Source organism: Herpailurus yagouaroundi, unplaced genomic scaffold (assembly GCF_014898765.1).
Source record: "Herpailurus yagouaroundi ecotype Mexico unplaced genomic scaffold, PumYag 195, whole genome shotgun sequence".
In the NCBI taxonomy this organism is placed as follows: Eukaryota; Metazoa; Chordata; class Mammalia; order Carnivora; family Felidae; genus Herpailurus; species Herpailurus yagouaroundi.
The window spans coordinates 10,975,136-11,000,369 of record NW_024412426.1 but is presented as its reverse complement, the minus strand read 5'-3'; the positions used below and the strand labels follow the sequence as shown (position 1 = coordinate 11,000,369).

At 41.8% G+C, this 25,234-nt stretch overlaps 1 protein-coding gene and 1 long non-coding RNA gene across 5 annotated transcripts in view; both read right to left on the bottom strand.

The window, feature by feature from the left end:
• Positions 1 to 754, bottom strand: part of LOC121011836 (uncharacterized) — a 73,495-nt gene extending 72,741 nt beyond the window's left edge. For both annotated transcript variants that reach the window (XR_005781790.1, XR_005781791.1), the window contains exon 1: positions 579 to 754. This is a non-coding gene — a long non-coding RNA (uncharacterized LOC121011836). The remainder of the gene's footprint in view (positions 1 to 578) is intronic.
• Positions 755 to 10,446: 9,692 nt separating this feature from the next.
• The window catches only part of TSEN15 (tRNA splicing endonuclease subunit 15), a 98,314-nt gene continuing 83,526 nt past the window's right edge, over positions 10,447 to 25,234 (bottom strand). The window contains exons 6-9 of one of the 3 annotated variants that reach the window (XR_005781787.1): positions 23,431 to 23,506; positions 14,476 to 14,539; positions 11,245 to 11,329; positions 10,447 to 10,739 (exon numbers count right to left, since the gene is read on the bottom strand). The gene's annotated coding sequence lies outside the window, so the exon portion shown is untranslated. Of the gene's footprint in view, positions 10,740 to 11,243; positions 11,330 to 14,475; positions 14,540 to 23,430; positions 23,507 to 25,234 lie in introns of those variants that run through there. The other 2 variants (XR_005781789.1, XR_005781788.1) reach the window with 2 other exon arrangements.

The following is a 25,234-nucleotide window of genomic DNA, read 5'->3' as shown; positions in this document are numbered from 1 at the left end:
TTTGAAAACCTTCATCTCTATGCAAGCTGACCCTCCCTTCCCAGTATTCTTTGAACAGTTTGTGCAATTTCACTCTTTTCACGTGTAGCCAGTACTTAACAAAGATTCAAAGGAATCTTTTATTTTTTTAAGATTTTTAAAATTTAATTTATTTTTTTAATTTACATCCAAGTTCTTAGCATATAGTAAGATTTTGTTTTTAGGTAATCTCCACACCCAATGGGGGGCCTGAACTCAAAACCCCAAGTTCAAGAGTCATATGCTCTACTGACTGAGCCAGCCAGGTGCCCCTCAAAGGAATCTTAATGCAGATTTCTGGAGTGCTTTTTTCTAAAGCTTCCTCATTCCTGAATATGTTTATAAAATTCAATAGATGACCATTAATTCTTAAAAGTACCCTATAACAAACAATGAATCTGATTATCATACAAACAATAATATGCATTACTATGTTATTCACTTTGATAATTTACATATACTTAAGTCAATAAAGTAAGTGAAGAAATGAAGTATTATTTCTTTGGTATTTACTAAGTGACAAGTAATTTTATTATTATCCAAATGATAAGATACATTACCAGTTTCAGCCTTGCCATATTGCTTCATGTTGTTCAATAACAATTTCTAGGTGGCAGCAGCAGCTGCCAGAAATTCTGTACTCCAAATTCTTGCTCTCCTTAAGAGCAAATATAGGTCCAGGCCATTTCAGGTAGCAAAATATGCCCATCTCAGTTTGGATTCCCCAAAATCAGAATCCGAGAAAAGAAATTTCAGCACAAGTAATTTATTTGGGAAGTGATTCTGTGAAGAACATTATGGGAATAGGAAAATTAAACACAAACGGGGTAAAGCCAATAAACTGTGAGTTAATGAATTGTGGGTGACTGGGGCTTAATACTTCTGGGGATGTTATAAGAAAATGGATGTAATACATCTGAGAACTGTCCCTGTGAGTGAATGAAAAGCTGAATTCTTCATCACCTACTCCCATCCTCATTGGTTGAGGGCAGCTCCTAGAGTGTTGGCTCTCAGCATTTTTGGTCTGCTCCAGTCTTTAGAGCATAAGAGAATATGGTGAAGCTTACTCTTGAAACTAGACAATGCTCTCAGGAGGAGAGTCACAGGAATCCACCAAAGTGTGTGGGAACCACTGGCAGGTGACCTTCAGAATAGATGAAGGGGATATGGGTGGGGCATCACCAGGGTTCCCCCTTTCCTTTGAAACAGGAACTCATTCAAATCTTCTTTTCTGTTTATCCTAATCAAGCACAACCACATTAAACACCAAAAAAAAAAAACCAAAAAAAAAACAAGAAGGGTAAGATAAGTCACTGATGGACACTTGACCCTGTACTATGTTGTGGAGTAGGGACAGAAACAAAACAGTGACACCACAATTGCTGAATGGGCAAAGGTTATAAAAAATATTCTGTAAGCAAACCAAACTTTTGGCCTTTTCAGCAGATTCCTTCCTTTAACCTTCTGTTCATCTGGCATGAGGTTTGTGGTGCAGCTGGGTCTCCATGGCAGTCAGACTCATGGCTATTGTATTTATATTAGCAGTGGGTATGTGTGGTGTGTTTTTTAAAGGAAGCGACATAGCCCTTAAGTCTGTTCCCAGAGGATAGTTGTGGCCATTATTCTCCCAGTTCTTCATGCTTTGCCCCAAGGTTTGTGAAGGGGAAAGATTTCCTATAGCAAACAGGTGGCACAAAGTCTAGTCAAGCCAATTGCCATTATGATCAACTTATTTTAAGGCCTGAAAGAGCCCTGTCCAAACTAAAGCAATATAGTCATTATTTTATCATTAATTTTAATTTTTAAGTGAATTCTTAAAGAAATAGTTATCAGGATAAATCCATAAGAAGACAGAGTCAGGGACCTCATGAAGAATAATTTCATGGATACATTCACCATCACCATATCTAAGTCTTGAAGTTCTTTGATAGGATAGATACCTTTGTTTCTCCAATGAGAGATAAGTCTTAATTGTCAGTAGGCCCGCAATAGGTAACAATCTGATTTAATTAATTAATTAATTCACTCAATAGTGTCAAGCATTGTTTGAGGTGCTGGGGGTTGTGAACAAAAAAAACAAAATCTCTGAGTTCATGTGGCTCATAATTAATTGGGAGAGACCAATAATAAATAACTAAACATATAATAATCAAGTATCATAATTGCTAAGGCTTAAATCAAGATATAGAGTATCAGGAATACAGAAATGCTGTCTTGTTATTTGTAGTAGATGGCTTCTCTAATAAAGTGAGTTTTGAGCACAGCAAAAATTAAATAAAGTAAGAATGATGCCAGTCATGCATATATCTGGAGAAAAGTGTTCCAGACTGAAAAATAGCACATGCAAAGACCGTGAGGTAGGCATACGGCTCAATTCAAGGACAACAAAGATACCAAAAACAAATGGCCTAAAGGAAGTTATAAGTAAGAGAGAGAGGTCAGAGAGATATTTGGATGGGGTTAAAACACTTGCAAAGCACATAGAGCCTATGAACCAGTGAAGGAATTTGGTCATTTCCCCGAGTGACATATGAAGCTATTGGAGGATTTTTAACTTATACTTTTAAAAGAGCCCTCTAGCTACTGCAGTGGGACAGAGTTGGAAAACCTGAGCAATTAGGATACTATTAGGACAATCCAGGTAAGATGATAGAGACTTGGACCAGACCAGTGCAATAGTTATGGAGATGGCAAGAAGGCATTGAATTGTAGGTATAGTTGATAGTAGAGCCACAGAATTTGTTCAAATGAATATGGGATAAAGAGAGGAATCAGGATGATTTCAAGATTCTTGACTTAAGCAACTGGAAGGGTCGAGTTGCCATTTATGGGTGTAGGGAAGACTGGGCAAAGCAGGTTTGATAGGGAGAAATCACACCTTTGGTTTCCGTTAGTGTTTGAGATGTCACTTAGAAATCCAAGTGGGGATGTCAAGTAGATATATGTGTCAAGTAGAATGTATGTGTCTGGGCTTCTGGGACAAAGTCATGACTGAACATATAAATTCAGTAATCACATTTAAAGCCATGTGACTAGAAGGAATCACCAAGGGAGTGAGTATAGTTATGGAAGAGAAGAGGTCCAATAACTAAGTCCCAGGCTTAGAGTCAGGGAAAAGAGAAGGAACCAATAAAAGAGACATTGAAGTAGCTACCACTGAGGTGGAAGGAAATTTAAGAGAGAATAGTGTCCCAGAAACCAAAAGAAGAAAAGATTTCCAAGGAGGAAGGGAGAGAGAGATCGATTATGTCAATTGCTACTGATGGGACAAATAAGAGGAAGATGGAGAACTAAACATTGGATTTGACATCAGCATCATTTGGATGGCAGTGACCTTGACAAGTATGGAGTAAACGGCTAATATAGGATTTTTTCCTGAAAATGGGTTTCTTTATTTAAAAAAAAGAGTGAACTGAGCACCTGAAATGGAGTGAAGAGGAAGAAGGTAAAGAATGATGAAGGATGTTTGAAGGAAATACAACAAACTTCAATAACTACATGCAAGTTTTCTCACTACCTTTGGCCTCAGTTTTCAGAAGTGCCCAATGAGAGAGTTGGTCTCTGTCCTCGGTTTTATCTTCTGAATAATGGGAATATTTTTTAAGTTTATTTATTTCTTTTAAGAGAGAGAGAGAGAGACAGACAGAGACAGAGACAGAGAATGAATGAGTGGGGACAGGGCAGAGAGAAAAGGAGAGAGAATCCCAAGCAAGCTTCACGCAGTCAGCGCAGAACTTGACGTGGGGTCAGCCCCATCAGCTGTGAGATCATGACCTGAGCCAAATGAGGAGTAAGGCTCTTAACTGATGGGGCCACCTAACCACCCCTAAATAATGGGAATATTGGTTGTACCTATCTTATAGGGGTATGCTTGGGGTTCAATGAGTTAAAACATGTAAATTATTAAATACTTCCTGGACATATTAAGTTTTAATAAATGTTTGCTATAATCATTGTATTGTCACATCATGTTTAATATTCTTATTTTCCCTTTAGCTTGGACATTTCACGACTCTATGTCATCATTATCATCTTGCTTAGAACCAGCCACCCCCGATGGCTAGTTCTAGTTTTGTACTGATATGTAGGGTGGATTTGCTTCCTGACAAAATATTAGTCATGGCTTCCTTGTTGTCTTCGCAGTAAGAGTCAATTATAGATCAGAATGAAGTAAAAAAAAAATGAGTTGGGATACTTTTCCCTTGGATGAGTGGTCCTTTATTGATAACCATGGATGAGTAGATACAAGAGGCTTTAAACTTAGGGTTTTAATCTTAGGTCCACTTGGCTTGAGATAAAACATTCTCTTGGAAAACTGGTTCCTGAGTGGCTTTGGAAATGGCTGCTCTCCACAGTTTATATTTTTTTGCCTGGTTGTTTTTGTAGTGTTTACACTGTCCTCTCCAGCTAAAATTGCTGGGCTGCTTTGTTTCATCTGGACTTTATATTACACCATAATGATTAATCCACTTTGTCCGTGCCAAAAGCAGCTAGCATTTAAGTACCACTTGTAATTTCCACATCCAATGAAGTAATTCATCCTAGCCTGCAGTTTTTACTTGATAAATGTCCAATCTTTGTCTGCAGTGCACCTGGGACCTTTGCTATAGCATCATGATGGTGAGAGATTTTTAGAGTTCATTTCTTGCTCTCTTTCACCCCCTATCCATTTTTCAAATCTGAGGAAGGGTCTTTATGGACATGGGTCTGGTATTGACCAAATTCACAGAGAAAGGAAGGGCTAAGAGAAGGTGACAATCAGTTGGTGTCTCACTGAATTTGATCTGTCTTCCCTCCCTGTGGCAAGGATGGCAACAGGGAGCTGCCTCTTTGCCATGGCGCCCAGTCAGTGAGGTGAGTGCTGCTACAGAGGAGAGGGTGGGAACCTTTGGCTTCCCCTGCCCTGGTTCCTCAGGATACTGCCCAGACTCTTTGAGGTGTGTGTGTGTGTGTGTGTGTGTGTGTGTGTGTGTGTCCATGTGTGCGTGATGACTTTATTTGTATTTTCCAGATGTGGAAGTGGAGATTCAGAGAGAACTGTGTGAGAAGTCACACAACCAGTACGTAGTAAAGTCAGTAAACTCAGGTCAGGCTAATTCCAAAGTCTATGTTCTTAAACCCTGTTCAATACTGCCTCCTGACCCAATCTTATTTCTTGAAGTATACAAGTAAGTGGCTTTTAGAGAGTTGGTGCAAATCACTGCAATCAATTTTACAATGTTTTCATTACCGAGTAGAAGCTGTGTACCCTTTTTCCATCTCCCTAAACCTACTATTCTGCCAGCCCGAGGCAATCCCTCCCCTACGTTCTGTCTGCAGATTTGCTTATTCTGAACATTTCATATCAGTGGAATCATACAATATTGGTCTTCTGAGGCTGGCTTCTTAGAATTAGCATAATTTTTAAATAAAGACAATATTTTAAGAGCAATTTTAAGTCCAGAGAGTTCCCATATACTCCCAGCCCCCACAAATATATAGCCTCCCCCATTATCTCCCACTAAAGTGATACATATGTTGTAACTGATAAACCTACACTGACACAGCATAATCACCCAAAGTCCATAGTTTACATCAGGGTTCACTCTCGATGTTGTACATTCTCTGGGTCTGAACAAATGTATAATGACATACATCTATCAGAATAGTATCGTACAGAGTATTTTCACTGCCGCGCCTATTCATCCCTCCCTCCCTGCCCCCAAACCCCTGGCAACCACTGATCTTTTCACGTCTCTATAACTTTGCCTTTTTCAGGATGTCATATGGTTTCCATGCAGTATATAGCCTTTTCAGATTGGCTTCTTTCACTTAGTAATATCATTTAAGTTTCCTTCGTGTCTTTTCATGGCTTGATAGGTTGTTTCTTTTTGCCACTAATATCAATTGTCTAGATGTACCACAGTTTATTTACCCATTCATCTACTGAAGAACATCTTTGCTGCTTCCAAATTTTGGCACTGAATAAAGATTCTGTAAACATCTGTGCACAACATTTTTGTGTGGACATAATTTTTTAACTCCTTTGAATAAATACCGATGAGCAGGATTGCTGGATCATACGGTAAGAGAGTGTTTAGTTTTATAAAAGACTGCCAAACTGTCTTCTAAAGTGATTGTACCATTTTGAATTCACAAGCAGTACATGAGAGTTTCGGTTGCTCTGTATCCTCATCAGCATTTGGTATTGTTAGTGTTGTGGATTTTAGCCATTTTCATAGGTATGTCGTGGTATCTCGTTGTTTTAATTTTCATTTCCCTAATAATATATGATGTGGAGCATTTTTTTCATATACTTATTTGCTATCTGCATATCTTCTTTGGTGAGGTGTCTGTTAAAGTCTCTGGCCATTTTTAAATCCAGTTGCTAGTTTTCTTATTGTTGAGTTTAAAGAGTTCCTTGCACATTTCAGATAACAATCCTTTATCAGTCATGTCTTTTGCAAATATTTTCTCCCAGGCTGTGGTTTGTCTTCTCATGCCCATGATATTGTCTTTCACAGAAGTCAAGTTTTTAATTTTAATGGAGTCCAGCTTACCAATTATTTCTTTCATGGATCATGCCTTGGGTGTCATATCCAAAAAGTCCTTGCAATACCCAAGGTGATCAATGTTTTCTCCTATTATTTTCTAGCTTTTTAGTTTTGTTTTTTGCATTTAGGTCTCTGGTCTATTCTGAGTTAATTTTTGTGAATAGTATAAGGTCTGTGTCTAGATTCCTTTTTTTTTTTTTTTTTTTTTTGGCCTGTGGATATCCAGGTGGTCCAGCACCATTTATTGGAAAGACTACATTTTACTATATTGCTTTTACTCTTTTGCCAAACATCATCTAACTATATCTACTTGCATATATTCATTGACTCTCTATTCTGTTGCATTGATTTATTTGTCTATTCTTTTACCAATACCACACTGTCTTGACTGCTGTAGCTGTATAGTAAATTCTAAAGTTGGCTAGTGTGAGTCTTCTGAGTTTATTCATCTCCTTCAATATTGTGTTTGCTATTCTGAGCTTTTTGCCTCTCTATAAATTTTAGAATCAATTTATCCATTTCCACAAGATAATTTGCTGGGATTTTGATTTCGATTGTATTGAATTTACACATCAAGTTGGGAAGAAGTGACATCTTGACAATACTGAATATCTCTCCATTAGTTCAGTTTATTTAATTCTTCTCTGATTTCACTCATCAGAGTTTTGTAGTTTTTCTCATAAAGATCTTGTCCAGCTTTTGTTAGATTTATACCTAAGTATTTCATTTTGGGGAGTGCTAATAAAAATGGTATTGTTTTTAATTTCAGATTCCACTTGTTAATTGCTAGTATACTGAAAAGTGATTGACTTTTTAATATTAACTGTGTATCCTAAAACCTTATGATAAGCACTTAATTAATTCTAGGGTTTTTTTTTTTCTTATTGATTCCTTCTGATTTTCTACATGGACAATCATGTCCTCCGCAAACAAAGGCAGTTTTATTTCTTCCTTTCCAACTTATATCTGTTATTTCTTTTTCTTGTCTTATTACCTTAATTAGGAATCCCATTACAATGTTTAAAGGCAGTGGTGAGAAGGAACTTCCTTGTATCTGATATTGAAGTTTATCACCATTAAGTATGATGTTAACTGTAGGGGTTTCTGTAGATATTCTTTATCAAGTTGAGAAAGTTCCCCTCTATTTCTAGTTTACTGAGCATTTTTGATCACAAATGGGTATTGGATTTTGCCAAATGTTTTTTCTGCATTTATTGATATGATCATGTGATTTTTATTCTTTAGCCTCTTGATATGATTACATTACTTCATTTTTAAATGTTGAACCAGCCTTACATACTTGGAATAAATCCCACTTGTTCTTGGTATATAATTCTTTTTTATACATTGTTTAATTCAATTCTCTAGTATTTTGTTGAGGATTTTTCCATCTATATTCGTGAGGAATATTACAGTTTTGTTTTCTTATAATGTCTTTGATTTTGGAATTAGGGTTATGTTGGCCAAATAGAATGAGGTAGGTAACATTCCTTCTGCTTCTATTCTCTGAAAGAGATGGTAGAGAATTGGTATAATTTCTTCCTTAAATGTTGGGTAGAATTTACCAGTGATCCATCTCGTTAGAAAGTATCCCAAAATATAGAGCAAAAAAGCAGAGAAGTGAATTATGAGAAGAATGAAAAAAATATGGAGAAGTAATAGAAAAGGGCATAAATCTAATCAGTATGATTTTTAAAAGGTCAAGAATTTATCCCAAAATATAATAGAGGAAATTTTTCCATAGCTGAAGACAAATAAGAATCTTATGAATGTCAGCAACTTGGAGGTAACCAGCACAATTAATATAAAAAATGTTCACACTTAAATACATCCTTGTGAAATGTGTTTAAGCCAAGGTTAAAGACAAAAATATTTCATGGGGCGCCTGGGTGGCTCAGTCAGTTAAGCATCCAACTTCAGCACAGGTCATGATCTCGCGGTTCATGGGCTCGAGCCCCGTGTTGGGCTCTGCGCTGATAGCTGGGAGCCTAGAGCCTGCTTCGGATTCTGTGTCTCCTGTCTCTGTTCCTCTCCCGCTTGTACTCTCTCTCTCAAAAATAAAGATTAAAAAAAATTAAAAAAAAAAATTTCATGCTTATGTGGTGGTGAGTGAGTAGGACAAGTTAGCCTTGCTGGAGTGAAAATCAGATTGACATCAAACTTTTCCATTGGGAAAACAGAGAAACACATTCAGAGTTCTAATGGAAATTGATTTTGAACAAATAATTTTATACCCAGTAAAAACTATCAATGAAATGGGAGAGTAAAATGGTAAAGATAATGTCCTTATATGAAATATGATGCTTCGTGAAATAATGATTTTAGAATTTATACAGAAGGATAAAGAAAAGAGAAAGGCAAGCCATACAAATAACAATTGCCCAAGCCCAACTGCTTAATACAAAGTAAAATTGGAAAAAAATACAAAAATACATGCAGTAAAAAACAACAACAAAAACCCAGCAAAATGATATTGAAAACCAGGTTTCACAAATTAGCAACCCAAACTACATTAGCAAATGAGGAGGCCTTGGAAAGAATAGCTTCAAGAAGAAGTAAATTTCTTCTAAATTGCTGTAAATTTTAAATTATTATTTTAGTAAGAAAGTGAAGGCATATGATAATAATGCATTATAAAAATTCAGTGCCCTGCTTCCTCTATTTCTCCCTCCTCCTCCCAATTTACATCTGTTCCTTCCTTCCTTCCTTCCTTCCTTCCTTCCTTCCTTCCTTCCTTCCTTCCTTCTTCCTTCCTTCCTTCCTTCCTTCCTTCCTTCCTTCCTTCCTTCCGGTAGACTCCATGCCCAACATGGGGGCTTGAACTTACAACCCTGAGACTGAGAGTCACATGCTCTACTTACTGGGCCAGCCAGGTGCCCCTGGGCATTTCTTTTTCTATCAGCACAGGTTAAATGAAATAGTTTCATCACTTTTTCTCTGAGTCCACACATATACATTAAAAGGTAAGCTCTACGAAGGCAGGTTGTTTTTTTTTTTTTCCTCTGTTCTGTGCATTGATGTATCTTTAGCACTTAGCACAGTGCTGGTACTGCATATGCAATCAATAAATATTTTTTTTATTTGAATGGAATGAAATTGTATAACCAATAGTATTCATCTAATTAAAATATTATAAATTCTGGCTGTTTTTAGACTTAATACATGGCCAAAACACACCAAAATTAATTATATCAGAAATAATAAATTCTATATGTTTGACCATGTAAATTAACTATATGATGAACTGACTCTGTGATACTGTGACCAAGAGAGGAGGAGGGAAAGGTAGGGCTGTTAAATCTCTCATTAACTTAGAGGGAAGTATTGACATCCTGCCTAAAATTGATGGATCAAGAAATGGAAGGTTGAATACATTGTACAAAGCTATCGACGCATCTAAAGGAATAATAAAAAAATGAAATATATCTGGCAGTGGTTGTTGAAGGAAAGTGTAAATGAGCCAAGCTCCTCATCTTTCATAAGGGGGCCCATCAGCTATACTTTGAAGCTGATACATCAAAAATAAAGGGATAATAAATTATTGTTGCGGAGGTTTGCCTCAGAAGGATTAAAAATAGGAAACTCTTAAGCTGTTACTTCTGGGGAATGCCATAGAGAAAGACCTTTACTTTTTAAAAAAATTACTCTCTACTACCAACTGAATTTTATTGCCATGTGCCCATACTTTAAAAGTGACATTTTTAATTTAAAAATGGTTTCTAGAAAAAGAGAAGAATTTTTAGGACAGAAAAAAAATGATCCAACTGTTTGCAATTACATACCGTCTACCAGCAAGGACCATCAAACATTTTGCAAACATTATCTGATGGCGAGTGTCAGAATTTACATTTGCCAGATGGAGAAATTCAGACAAAGATGGAGGTGACTTACCCATTTTCAGTGCATCTGTGACCAGCCAGTGATAAAACCCAGGCTTCCGGGATTCTGAGTCCAAAATAGATTTGGATTCATTTCTTCTTGGAAAAACCACCACATATTAGTATGATGATAGTTAAGGAAGAAATCCAAACTAATAGATGGCACACTCTGTGTTTAGGGCTTGGAAAATGCCTGTATTTTTCCATCCGATAATCTGGTGCCAAAATGCACATTTTTGCCTGTTGAGAAAAAGGTCAGAGCTTCTCTGAAGCACCTGATGGGAATATATATCAATTCAAGAAGTTGTGCCTACAAAGATAAAAAAGGATAATCACTGTAACAACCACAATACATTTGTAAATCTCACTATATATGTATGAATAAAGATTTCCACCATTTTGTGGCTACTTAGAAAACTATATATGGTTAATTAGCTTGACGAATAATTCTGATTATTCGGCCGTATGCCTCTATTATTAATTCAGACCACTAGCACAGGTGGAAAGGAGGAAAAATATTTGACTGATCTGGCATTATTTTACTTATTGGTTTCCCTCTTAATGTGAATTTTAAAATATTTACTTATTTACTTATTTGCCTGGCTTCCCTATTTAGTTAAAACTCTGGAAGGGAGAGAAGGGGAGCCATTAAATGATTATAGCAGATTTCCCTTGTTTTGTCACTACAGTTTCCTCTCCCTCTTCCATCCTACCCCTAACACCACACACAAACACTTCTGCAAAGTCGTCTGTATCAGGTGATACTGGCCCAATGGCCAAGATGAGCACTGGACCAACGCAGCTGCAGAACTTACATGAGAATTTGCAAGACAGACTTGTGAGAGCCAGACTCAGTGTGGCTGCTTTCTTGAGAGAAGAAGAGCTGTTTTAGGTCAAGAGCTGTCGGCAGCCAGATTTTCCAGGGTGTCGAAGAGAAACAGAGAAACGAAGAAGAAAGTCAATGTACAGAGTGGAGCAGAGGTGAGAGACAAATACAGTGACCATGAATTAACCTTTTTTGTAACTGTGATAGAATATGTACAATGTAGAATTTACTATTGTAATCCTTTTTGAATGTGTAATTCAGTGGCATTCAGTACATTATATTGTTGTGCAACCTTCACCACCATCCATCCCCAGAACCTTTTCATCGTCCCAAACTGAAACTCTACCCAGTGAACAATACTTCTCCAGTTCCCCCATGCTCCCAGCCTTTGGTAATTACTCTTCTACATTCTTTCTCTATGAATCTGACTATTCTGGGAATTAATCATTCGTACCAGGGTATTGTTGAGAGCTGCATCAGTTAGCAATTTATTGTCACTCAGATCCGAATTCACCCTTCCATACAGGTTCCACAATAACAAATGGAATTCCTTTAAAGCATTTCTCCCCTACAAAGAACACCTGTTGAGGTTTCTCAGGAGAGGGTACTAGAGGGATAATGCAGGAGGAAGGGGCCTTCCTGCTGGTCTGGCAGCCGCATTGTCAGTTGGTGGTACTCTATCCCAGGCACAGGCTCAAAACTCATGGTCCCTTGGTGACTTTACAGCCCCAACCCGGCCAGTGATCACCTGGACGTCTTGACATGGACATGGTATATTCCAAGCCTCCTGTCTGCAATGGCACCCCACTCTCTCTTCAAGCTCCTGTGCCAGACCACTGGCTGCAGATTTTCTATGCCCAACCTGTGCCCCAGAGAGTTGCTTCCTGCTTGCTCACGGATTGCAGACCAGCTGTGGTCTGGGCAAATCTCTCTGCCATCCAATGGTTGCAATTCCAGCCTTGGGAAGGGGGTCCCCTTTCATATCTGTCTCTCCTTAGGTGCTCTCTCTTGGCCCTAGGATACCACATAGACTTTCCCTACATCTTATAATTGCTCTTTTATCAAAAATTTAAAAATATTTATATTAAGCTTCCCTTATTTAAGTCACTGTGTGGTTTCTGCCTGTTGTTTACATCTGGCAGATGTAAACCAGGATAGTTCTGTGCAAACTAGGGTGTGTGTTCACCTCCTCTAGGGACGGAAGGGAAAGTCCTGACTGCATTTGAAGCTCTGGCTATAGTTTATTTCTCTTTTTTTTTTTAATTTTTAAAATAAGTTTATTTATTTAGAGAGAGAGAGAGAGAGAGAGCAGGGGAGGGGCAGAGACAGAGGGAGAGACAGAATCCCAAGCAGGCTCTGTGCTGACAGCTCGATGTGGGGCTCAAACCCACAAACCATGAGATCATGACCTGAGCCAAAACCAAGAGCTGGACGCTTAACCAACTGAGCCACCCATGCACTCCATAGTTTATTTATGAAGTCTACTATGTATCTGCCCTTGGGTCTTGAGACAAATTTGTTTCTCCAAAACAAATTCTAGCTTTGTCTTTAAGAGAGCTTAAATGTGTTTCTGTTACTTGAAACTAAGGGAGGCATTACTAATAAAAATGTAATTTCACATTCTTTCAAATATGGCTCAGAAAAAGGGATAGAGGGATGAAGAAAGACTACCTAAAACCAGAAAAAAAGAAAGGAAGACTATGCCAAGGGTTAACATGGCAGCAAATTCTCAGTTGAGCTTGATGTTGATGTTAGGCCTTCAGGTTCTGTGACTCACCTCTCTTGTCACCAGTGGGGGAACTCATACAAAGGGAACTAAGTGGGGCACTGGCTGACCCAAAGATTCTGAATGCAAAGAAACAAGGCTGAGGTCGAATGAAGCCTCTTACTCCCACTGCAACCAGACCTTGAGACCTGCTCAACTCAGTGTGTATCTGAGAGTTGGGTATGCAGAGTCAACCCAAGTTCATTCACCAGGCACCTGTGAGGACCAGGGCTGCCTCACACCCCCAACTACCAGGGGGTAGAGTAGGAGCCCGCTATCTAGCAGCACACTTCCAGTGAAGGGAACATTCTGGACTGGTTTTGCTCAGCAGACAGAGTAAGTCCCTGCCCATTACTAAAGCATGTCCCAGGAAATGTCAGACTCTTGCCTATCACATTTGTCTTTTTTTGTCTGAGAAGGGGTGCACAATGGGGAGGAGACAGAGAGGAGAAACCTTCCTCCCCTGCATTTCTCTTCATATGAAGAAAATACCAAAATGTTGGTGTTCATTCCCTCCTCTATGAGCCAAGATGCGAGACCACTTCTCAACACTACTATTACTATTTTCCAGGCCAAGCCACCATTGCCTCTTGCCTGGATTGCTGTGGTAGCCTCCTCACTGTCTCCTTCCCCACTTCAGTCTATTCTTAACCTTACAGCCAGAGTGATTCCATGAAAATGGAAGTTAGCCTGTCTCACTCTTCTCTTGGAAACCCTCCATTTGTTTCTCATCTCAGAGCAAAAGCCAAAGGACTTACTTTGGCCTGCAAGGCCCCACACCATCTAGATTCCCATGACTTCTCTGACTTTATCTCCCACTAGTTTAATGTGGCAGACTCACGACAACAACTGGTCCTAATTCTCCATCCCTCACTATACTGACACCCTTTGCAGTGTGACTTCGACCGTCTCCCCCAAAAGAAGTGGGATTTGTTCTCCACCCCTGGAAACTAAGCTGGTCTCATGAATTTCTTTGGTCAATAGAATGTGCCATTGTTTCAGTTCTGAACCCAGACCTTAAGAGGTTTTGTGTGCGCTGTGTACTCTCCCTCCTCCCCATCTCCCCTCTCTCTCTCTCTCTCTCCCCTTCTCTTGTCCTCTTTCTCTCTTTCCTCTCTTCTTACTTTCTTTTTCCTTTTTCTCCTCCTCCTCCTCCTCCCTCCACACTCCTGCTATGACATAAGAACAGAACATCAACCTACTGGAAGATGTGAGGCACACAGACATATGGAGCAGAGCTAAGTCAATCCAGTTGTCTTATCTAAGACTGAGATGTGTGAGGGAGCCGAGACAAGATCAGCAAAACTGTGCTGACTTGTAGCTGACTGCATAGGCATTGAGTGAGCCTTGACAAACTCAGCTCATCTCAGCAGAACCACCCCAGCGATCTTTAGACTCACGAGTAAAACTAAATGATTGTGTGCCACTGAGGTTCTGAGGTTGTTTGTTACTCACCATTCTTGTGAGATAGATGACTGATACATTCCTCTGCCCATTCTTCTCCAGCCATAATTGCCCTCTGGAAAACAGCAGTCACATTCCTACCTCAGAGGCTTTGTACTTGCTGTTCCCTCTGGCTAGAGTCCTCTTCCCTGACCCACCCCACCCCCAATAGCTGCATGCCTTGATCCCTAACCTCCTTCAGATCATCTCTCCAATGTCACTTTCTTAGTGAGATCTTGTCTGGACATACATAATATGATCTTCTAACACATCCTTTTCTCCCTTTTGAACTTAAAAACATTGTTTTAATGTTTATTTTTGAGACAGAGAGAGAGAGAGAGAGAGAGCAAGGGAGGGGCAGAGAGAGAGGGAGACACAGAATCCAAAGCAGGCTCCAGGCTCTGAGCTGTCAGCACAGCCCAACGCAGGGATCAAACTCATAAGCCGTGAGTTCACGACCTGAGCTGAAGTCTGATGCTTAACCGACTAAGCCACCCAGGCGCCCCTCCCTTTTCAACTTTAACTTTCTCCTTAGCACTTGTTGCTATCAAATATATTTTACGTATTCCTTATTTTTCTTGCTTATTATCTAACTTACTCGAAAGCTCCTTGGAAGCAGGGATTTTTGCCATTTTTTCATTCGTTACTCTATTCCCATGCCCAGAATTATGCCTGGCACATAATAACACAATACACATATTTATCAAATAAGTAAATGAGTGAGTGTGACTTCTCCATGGAATGATAGAGATGATCGGAAAATGTTTTCTTAATTTTTAAAAACTGGAAAAATTAAAAATCCCTGAATTAAATTTGTTTTATCTAAGTTCTCTTCCACCGCCATGATCGTAGTCACAGCCACCCTGACCTTCTGTCTGGATTGCTACAATTGCTTCCTAACTAGTTTTTCTGCACCTGTCCCTGCTCCATATAATCCATCACAGCCACGGTGGTCTTTTTAAAGAGAAAGCCGGACTGAGACGGATATCCTTAGCATTGCCTAACAGGACCTGAAAGATTTGCTCCTCCCTACCTCTCCACCCTCAACTCTTCTTGCTAGCTCATCGGTCCTAAGGTTCCTTAAAATTGCCATGACCCTTCCTGCCTCAGGACATTTCCATGAGCTGTTCCTACCCTCAGGGAATGTTCATCACCATCACCATCATCATCATCATCCCTTTGCCCAGTCAACCCCTATTCATCCTTTTGATCTCGTCTCAAGGATTATTTCCTCAGGAAAGCCTTCATAATTCAATGTTTTTTTCTTTAAGGCACACAATACGACTTCTAACGGTAAGTTTGTGTGGCTTGTATGATGTCTGCTTTTCCCAACATACTGTAAACTCACTGAGGACTTAAGCTATTCACCAGGTCATTTGGATGAGTTTGGCCTCAGATTCACCTAAGCCCTTTGTAGAGACTTGCAGTGTCAAACAGGAACCCATGAAGAAAAGAGCTTTTGCATAAGGAGTTGAGTCTTCCAGGAAAGACTCAGCCCTGATGATATTTTTGTTCCTTTCTAAAGCCACAAAGGTCTATAAACCATCCCTCCCCATGACCACCGCCAGTCCATTAGCAGTAGAAGCCAGAGAGAATATTTACATTCTAAGGGGTTTGTACTGAAGAATGACACCTCTCGTCATTCTTGCAATGTCATGGTTTATGCAATCAAGTCTTGCTTTAGAGGACAGCCATTAGCCACAGGAATGGGCACAGCAAGAACAGCAGAAGCAGTGGTGATTAACTCTAGCTGGGATTTTGGTCTTCTATTGTCGTGAACAAGTTGCCACAAACTAAGCAGATTAAAGCAACGCGAATTTATTATCTTACAGTTTCGTGGATCAGGATCCAAAGCACAGCTTCACGGGATCCCAGCTCAGGGTCTCACAAGGCTGCAGGGTCAGGGTCAGGCTGCAGCTCTCATCTGACACTCGAGGTTCTCATCTGAGCTCATTCAAGGTGTTGGCAGAATTCAGTTCCTTGTGGCTGCAGGAATGAGTTCCCCATTTTCTTGCCAGCTGTCAGCTGGGAATCATGCTCAGCTCCCAGAGGCCAGTGGCTCTCCTTGCCACATAGGCCGTTCACCACACGGATGTTTTTAATTTTTTCCAGGCCAGCTGGAATGTACTGTTCCGACTTCTCTGTGACCAGTGGAGAATGCTCTCTGCTTTTAAAGGGCTTACGTGACCAGGTCAGCTCCACCCTGATAAGCTCCCTTTTTGCCATAGAATATAACATAACCATGGGGGTGATATTTCACTGTATTCAGAGGTCCTTCTGAACTCAGGGGGATTAGACGGGCACCACACTGGGGGATCCTGCCTACCACAGGCAGCTAGGATCGCTGATCTTAATAACAAAAAACTACTGAGGTTATATTCTTGCCAACACTGTGCTAATTACATTTCAGCATTTAATCTTTAAAATAACCTATGAGGTAAATTCTATTACTCTCCTTGTTTTACAGGTGAAGAAACTGAGGCTCAGAGGCCAGGTGACTTTGTCTAATTTCACACAATCAGTAAGAAGCATAGCCTACATTTTGAACTTTGGTCTTTCTGACTCCAGAACTCATTCTTTTTCACTTTACCTCATCGAAGCTGGTTCTCCTGTAACCAGCAGAATGATGATTGTCAGTATTTATGGCTGTAAATACTGGTAGTCCTGCCCACACCTCAGGAAATAGGTTCTTCATAAAAATGTTCTTAATTAACCTTTAATTAGCTAAAATGTGTTATCCATATCCTACGAAGAACTCTAGTTGATAATCACTTTAAACTCTTAGTGGAGTTATTGACTCAGGTATAAACTGGTGTTAAAAGCTTTCGGCATAAGGTTATTGGGGCACCAGACATTTGTATAGTATTGCCAAAATAACACCACCCAGTTTGCCTTCCAGTCACAAGGGTGAAAACTTAGTGCTACAATGGAAGGGTAAGATTGCCATTTGCCTTCAGTTCAAATGCTAGGATCCCTAATAGTGGGTCGGTCAGAACATACTTATCTTATGACAAAATGCAGTATGAATTTCACATCTCCTATGATACAATCTAGATAACAAGGTTTAACCTGAATTCATTATGACTTTGCGTTTGACTTCCATTTTATGAAAAATTAAGTGGGTTAGAGAAACAAGCTCTAGAGGACCACAGAAAAGGAACTAGTCACATCGAGAAAATGGGATGTTTTATAGATAATTGCCCAAATCCATTTAACAAGCATGATATCATGTCTTTTGTCTATGGCAAAAGAGCTTAAGAAATATCCATGTAATGACAATCGTGTATATTCATGCCTGAATTGGTCCTTAACTGGACAAACCAGCTAGAGAGGACATATGGGGGATGACTGAGGAAATAAAAGGTGGACCAGGTATGAGATTAGATGTATTGACATGGAAAGTTCCAGATTATTAAGCTTAGAAAGAAAGCAATTACAGAAGAGTCTGTAACAATTTAAAAAACAGTATATTTCTCATTTTGAAAAAGATATGTAAGAATACATAAAAATTCTGGAAGGGTATACAATAAGATTACCAGTGGTAATCTCTAGTTGGTGGAAATAGTGTTTTTATTTTCTTATTTGTTATTTGTTTACCAGTACATGTGATGCTTTGCAATTATAAGATACTTCAAAAATATATATATGTTAAAGTTTATTTATTTGAGAGAGAGAGCAAGCGAGAGCAGGAGAGGGGCAGAGAGAGAGGGAGAGAGAGAATCCCAAGCATGCTCCATGCTGTCAGCACAGAGCCCAACGCAGGGCTCGATCTCATGAACCATGAGATCATGACCTGAGCCAAAACCAAGAGTCGGATGCTCAACCAACTGAGGTGCCCCAATGATAAGAGATTTTTAATTTAATATAAAGGAAAGAAAGTCATCAGTATATAAGTTTTAGCCTAAGCCATGGGAGTAAATGAGATTGCTCAGGGAAGGGGCTATCCAGAATAAGAGGGCTAAGACCACAGCATTCAAAAACATCAAGATTTCAGAGAGAAGACCAAGGAAAGAGAGCTAGTCAGAGACTGAGGATGAGCCATGAAAGAACAGAAGAAGCAGGAAGGCCAGGGAAGGGGAGGTTTCCAGAGGAAAGGATAGTCAGGTGTATCAAATGCTAAGGATGGGCAAGGAGGATGAAGAATAAAAGGTCACTGACTTCACGGTAGGAAGTCAACAAAGGCTTTTGCACATGGAGGGATAAGGAACGAGAGGTGGTTCTTGTAAGGAGTTGGCAGTGGGGGAAGGACACAAGACAGCAAGTAGAAGTCAGTCGTGGTGCCCATCTTTGCACAAGGAGGTGAGCAGCGACAAGTTGCCACTCAGGTGTGTTCCAGGTAAAGGAAACACTGGAACACTGCTCCTTTACCCAGCGAGAGTGGCGCCTCCTGCAGGATGTAAAGGGAAGGCTCTATGAAGCCGGCAGAGCAACAAAGAGTTAAGCAACGTGTCGGTAGATTGGAGAAGGCCAGTGGGAATGAAGAAATTGAAAACCTAAGACTCGAGAAGGCAGGATCATTTATAGCACAGGATGCCCAGGCCACAGAGCAGAGAACTGGGTGGAGCACAGAGGAGGCTGGTGACCCTGTGCAGGACTGAGGCTGACTTCCTCTGAATCAGAGTGAACGTTCAGGAGCCAGGACCAAAACCAGGCAACTCTCACCTTCTGTTCAAGTCACCAAACTGGTGATGATTAACAATGATAAGTATACTTGGAAAGCAGGTTTTCTAAGGGACAGTGTGCTGGTTTTTAAGTTCTGCAAAGCCACATTAGGAGGCACTAGACCATGTGGACCTCGCACATTATTGGAGCAGGAGGCTGTCCACATGATGGGATTTGAGGGGTGGCCCATCACCCCAGGAGTATCTCCCATGGGTTTTTCTTAGTGATAGGTGCTGTGATGAGTGAATAGACAGTGGAAGTTTGGGGTCAGTAGATGAGTTTATGGTCTATCCTTTCTGTCATGTACACTTTTTGAACTTCAGTTTGACTTGCTTCAGTGAACATTTATCAAATACCCACAGGGCAAAAAGGGCACTGTTCTCAGTACAGCCCATGACATTTCATTTGATCCACAAACTGGGTGAAGGGGCTGGAATAATCTGGGGCTGTACCTGCAATGAGAAATAGACAACAGTTCTTGTGTGCCCGGATCAGAGAATTGCCTCCCTGAAAAAATAAGCCTGAAGAAAGAACAAAGGTGCCATGTTCAGTCTGATCATTTCCTTTCTTTCTCTGTACTCTCTTCCCATCGCCCCATCACTCAATCAGAAAGCCCCGATGTCCTCTGGCCTCTTCTGCCCCATCCAGTCCTGCCTTGGTGCTGCTGACCACACAGCAAACTGTCCCGGGTCAGCAGGTCTCAGATGTGCCTGCGACACTCCAAACTGGGGCTTCACAGAGACCACAGACATCTTCCGGGGGACTCAGCAGCTGCTCAGGGTCGTGCGGCTCAGAGTGCATTAATCAAATGTTATTATTCCCCACCGCTCCGTTTGCTGTGTCAGTTAGATCTGGGACGAGCTGTTGGTCAGAGGGTTTGCTCCCTGGTGCCTGTTTGTAGACACTCATCTTCCCAATTTATCCTTCAAGCAATACTTTGTAGGACGAGACCCGTATCCCCCATTTTCCTCACAGCTTTCGGAACTCTGGGCCTTTGCACAAATGTGTACAAGGCGTAGCGATTCCAGCCAAGAGAAGAGAGTGTGAAGGAACACTGCAGCGGGAGGGAGGGCTGGAAGGTGCTGGGCCGTTAATTACAGCTCAGTGGGGGCACAGAAGGAAACAGCAACTCGGGGTGGAGCTCCAGAGCAAACGCAAACAGGAAGGTTTTAATGAGAAAGTCCCTGAGAGGAAATGACTCAATGGTTTGGAAAGAGTGGGCTTCAGAGAGGCTGGAGGCAACATGTGTGGAGCCCCATCCATAGGGAGGGAGTGGAGTCAGCCGGCCGGAGGCAGGCAACTGGGGAGGGGCACGCAGGACTTTCTTTTTGGCACCCAGAGATAGCAATCAGCCTGGCCACTCGGGGCTTTGCCCCACATGTCCATGGATGGGAGCTGGAGAAGGGAGTCTCAGGGCAGGAACAGCTGTTCCATCTGCAGCCAGGTTGAGAAAACCCTCTTGATTCTCAGTATGGCGGCGCGGGGTGGGGAGGGAGGCTGAGATTGCTTGGTCAAGGATCTGTTTGGAAAAGGTGCTGGAATATCCTGGGGCTGGGCTGCAACGAGGATGCACAGCAGCATTTCCAGGGTCTGGAACACAGAACTTGCTCCCTAAAAAAAAATGCCGACAGATGAGCAAAGACGATCGTGTTGCAGTCTTGGTGTCTGCATCAGAGAGAGAAGCATTTTCTGATTCAAAAGTCAGGGCATGGTATCTGAGAAACTTTTTTCCCTGGTTTCTGAATTTCTGCACATGGAATGCCTTAAGACGGTATAAAATGAGATCATACTTATCATAAATGTACCAAAATGAATTTATTTATTAAGAATTGTAAAATCGTATGAAATTGGAAGTGCCCTGGAGAATCTGGCTTGAATGAACACTGTGTTTTGAAACAAAGCCTATCTGAGCAGAGCTCAAGGACAAAAGTCTTCACAAATCATGAATTCATTAGTTTCTTCATGAATCAGGAGTTAGGGGAGAGGGGAAGTGGGGAGAACAAGTTCCCTTCTGCGGGGTGGGGGGTGTGGGCGGAGAAGCTAAAGTCCCTCTGGTGTGTTCAAGGATGTGGATGCTGGGGCCGGGGACCTAGCCTTGAGCCCTTGCTCTTGAGCGTCCTAGCTGCGTCTCGGGCAAATCTGAGCTCCCCGATTTGCAAAGTCAGGACCGCACTGAGTCCACCAGGTGGCTGTGAGAATTCCAGCCATTCCACTGGGTACCTAGACCAGTACGCGGCATGGATGGGGCATGTCTAAGATAACAGCTCCTTTCCTCTCTCCACCCACACTGAGTGATATAGGGAAGGATGTCCCAGCTTGGAAAGGTGTCAGTCACGGGAAACACCCTGCGGTTTAGCAGACATTTGGGAACTCCGTCCGAAACACTCCTCTCAGGCAAGTGGGGGAGGAGAGAACATGGGGCAAGTCAAGCTGTCTGCTGCCCAGCACCCACCACAAACCAGTAAGGGGTTGGGCTTCTCACTGGCTGGAAACCAGCACAGAGAGGAAGCAGCAAACACTATGAGAGGAAACAAAGTTTCCTGTTCAATGAGAGGTGAGCAAGAACCTGGCGATTCTGGAAGAGCAAAAGAACAAGGGCAGTAAAGGGAGGAAAACATAAACAAATGAACTGTGGAGCACCCGGGGTGCATTTTATCTGACCGGAGGAGCAGCCTGCACAGAGAGGATGTGGGAACCTCGATTGTGTTACAAACCATCAGGAGGAACTTCCAGCCTTAGCTGATCCAGCAGGCGGCTCTTGCAGCAACTTAAAAGGGCATATAAAAGCCACTCACCAAGGCCCTCCTGCAAGGGGACTGGGGAGGTCTTGTCATTTCCACCCAAACCTGGCTCTCAGCGCTGTCACTTCTGCATACCCTGGCTTTTTCTAAAAAGGTCTCTGTCTTTTCAATTTCATCATTTACACCACTTGCTTCAATGATTCTCAACTTGGCATGCTGCTCCATGATTTTGCTACTTTCTGAGTCACATGCTTTTTACCTACATTACTAGTGGGGCTTGGGGTCCAGCCTCTGAAGGAGGTTGCCAAACCTTCCCATTCCTTTCCCAAGGCTAGCCAGTGATGCGTGTTGTCAGAAACACTCTCTGCCTCAAAGTCTCTTTTTCTAATTCTAGATAATCCTTGGAGAAAGATCTCAGGCTGGGCCATGACTACCTAAGAGTTCAAGACCATTCAGATGAATACGTATTTGGGCATCTACGATGTGGCCGGCACGATGGGGGAGTCCAAGGTGAAGACTTATTTTCGACTCTCCAGGGCTTTGCTGCCTAGAGGGAAACCATATATAGGGTCTATTTGTTTTAGTACTTACTAAGCACTAAAGTAAAACGGATTAATTCTTGGTGTTTTATTGTAGAAGTTAATATGAGAAAGAATGAAATCTGGCCCTTTGTAGCAACGTGGATGGAACTGGAGAGTGTTACGCTAAGTGAATTAAGTCACACAGAGAAAGACAGATACCATATGTTTTCACTCTTACGTGGATCCTGAGAAACTTAACAGAAACCCATGGGGGAGGGGAAGGGAAAAAAAAGTTAGAGAGGGAGAGAGCCAAACCATAAGAGACTCTTAAAAACTGAGAACAAACTGAGGGTTGATGGGGGGTGGGAGGGAAGGGAGGGTGGGTGATGGGCATTGAGGAGGGCACCTGTTGGGATGAGCACTGGGTGTTGTATGGAAACCAATTTGACAATAAATTTCATATTAAAGAAATAAATAAATAGCATGCTAATAACATAAATGAAGCCTAACCTAAAGCTAGGTCTCTTACAGGCAGGACACATGCCAGGTAAAAGAGCAGGCTGCTGGTGCTATTTCCAGGCTGTGGAGGAAGGGTTGACCAGAAGTGCCCCTTTCCCAGGTGAGGGACTATGTCCACAGATTCCTGGGAACCACAAGCAGGTTCCAGGAAGCGTTATCACAGAGGAGTTTGGGAAGGCACCAAGGAGCACGTGTTACTGAGAACAGGCGCTCTTTCCCCAACTTTCTCCTGCTTACCCTGCTAATCCTGGCTCACAGAGACCTTACCTCTTATTGCTTGTCTCCACTTTAGTCACTTATTCAGGAAGCAGCAGATTTGCCGTGTGTCAGCTACTATGCGAGGCTCCGGGGACTCAGTCCTTGCCCCCAGGGAACTTGCACTGGAGAGGACCATTGCCTTTGCACTATATTCTCAGCTTCTCATTCTTTCCCACAGATGAAGTCTTTAGAATCCTGCATGGAATTCCCACCCTCACTCTTGCAGATAAACAATCAAGCCTCTTTTTATTTGCTCAACCACATACCTCGAAAGGGACGTGCACGAGGTGCGTCATTTTCTCCAGGATTTTTCTTGGTGCCATCTGATTCTAGGCCAGGAACCTGCAAAAAGCAAGAACTTTGGAGTGAGGGAGACATGGATTGGGACAGTGCAGTGCCTCACAGCAGTGGATGAATCTTCCCAGGGGATTTTGGGCAAGAGCGAGTGTTAGCATTAGTAGAGGTAATGTGTAACAGGACACGATGGCTAGGACGCTGGGGATTTCCTGATAAGGCAAGCAGGTCTTATTTTCTAGGGTAAGGTAAGCTAGTTAAAGCTGAGTTGGAGGACGGTGATTGGTGTTTGTTAAGTTTCCTTGACAAGTGCTTCCCACAAATGCAGGCTGACTTAGGTTCAGATTTGTGATGTGGGCAGGTCCACTGAAGTGGCCTCCATTTTGTGGGTCCCCAGATACAAATTAACATTATCATATTTTTGGTTGGGTTCCTTCGAAGCAGAGCCTGAGGCAAAGTTTTGGGGACATGTGATTTATTGATTTATTCAGGAAAAACTTGTAAATGACAAAGGGAAGCAGAAAAGTGAAGGAAAGAGTAGAGCAAGGATGTGGTCTCAGAAAATGCCAGACGTGATCCATAGAAAACTCTGAGGCATAAGTGATATCACAGAAATCTTCTCACCACAAGGCAAGAGGGCCAGACTTCTGTGGGTTGGGAAGGTGTGTGTGTGTGCGCGCGCGTTTATGTGTGTGGGTATGTGTGGGTGTGTGTGTTGGGGAGGCTTGACCTCACAGCTGAGTCATCTCCCATTAGCTGTAAGGGAAGCTGTGAGCTGTTAGCACATGGCTGCTGTAGGATGGGTTCACCAGCATGGTAAGAGGGACGTGGGTGGGACAGCAAATGAATCCATCACACATAGGTTCCAATGCAGCGTTCACCTTCACAAGTTAGAGTGACCATTATATCAGGGGATTGTGAAAAGCCCCTGGTACAGTAACTGTCCCTCCCTCTCCCTTCAGGCATTACGAGGCAGAAGATCTTGACAGACCAGCCCAATCCAAAAGCCTACCTGATTCATACGCTGGTATGGCAAGAAAGTAAATCCATCACTGAAACCTTATTCCTCTGTACCTCCATCCCCAACCACATGGAGGAATCCAGCCTACACGTGGTCTCCTGCTCATCCAGGGCTTTGACTGTTGTCACTGCCCCCAAAGAATTAGTGCCTTTCCTGCCAAAAAGTCGGTCCTTTTGATACCTCTAGAGCAATATTTCTCAAACTATTAAGCTCTAGTTTATTGGGGGTTAGGGAATGGCAGGTAGAATAATGTCTCTCCTAAAGATGCCCACACCTTAATTCCTGGAACCCGTGACTGTGTTGCCTTACATGGCAAATGGAACTTTGCTGATGTGACTAAGAGTACGGACCTTGAGATGGGGAGGCTATCCTGGATTATCCAAGTGGGCCCAACCTAACACATGAGCCCTTAAGTTGAAAATCTTCCTTGGCTGTGGTCCAAGAGAGATGAGACAGAAGAAGGGGGAGAGATTCAAAGTTTAAGAGGGTTTTGACATAGGAGCCAAGGAATTCGGGAAGCCTCTAGAAGAAGCTGGGAATGGCCCTCAGCCAGCAAGGAAACGGAAACCTGCGGTCCTATAACCACAAGGAATTCAATTCTACCAAGAACCAGAATGACTAAGGGAATGAATCCTCTCACTGAGCCTCAAGAAAGAAACACAGGCATACTGACACCTTGATTTTATTCTGGTGAGACCCACATCAGACTTCCAATCTACATACTGTATAATAATACACTTGTGTTGTTTATGCTG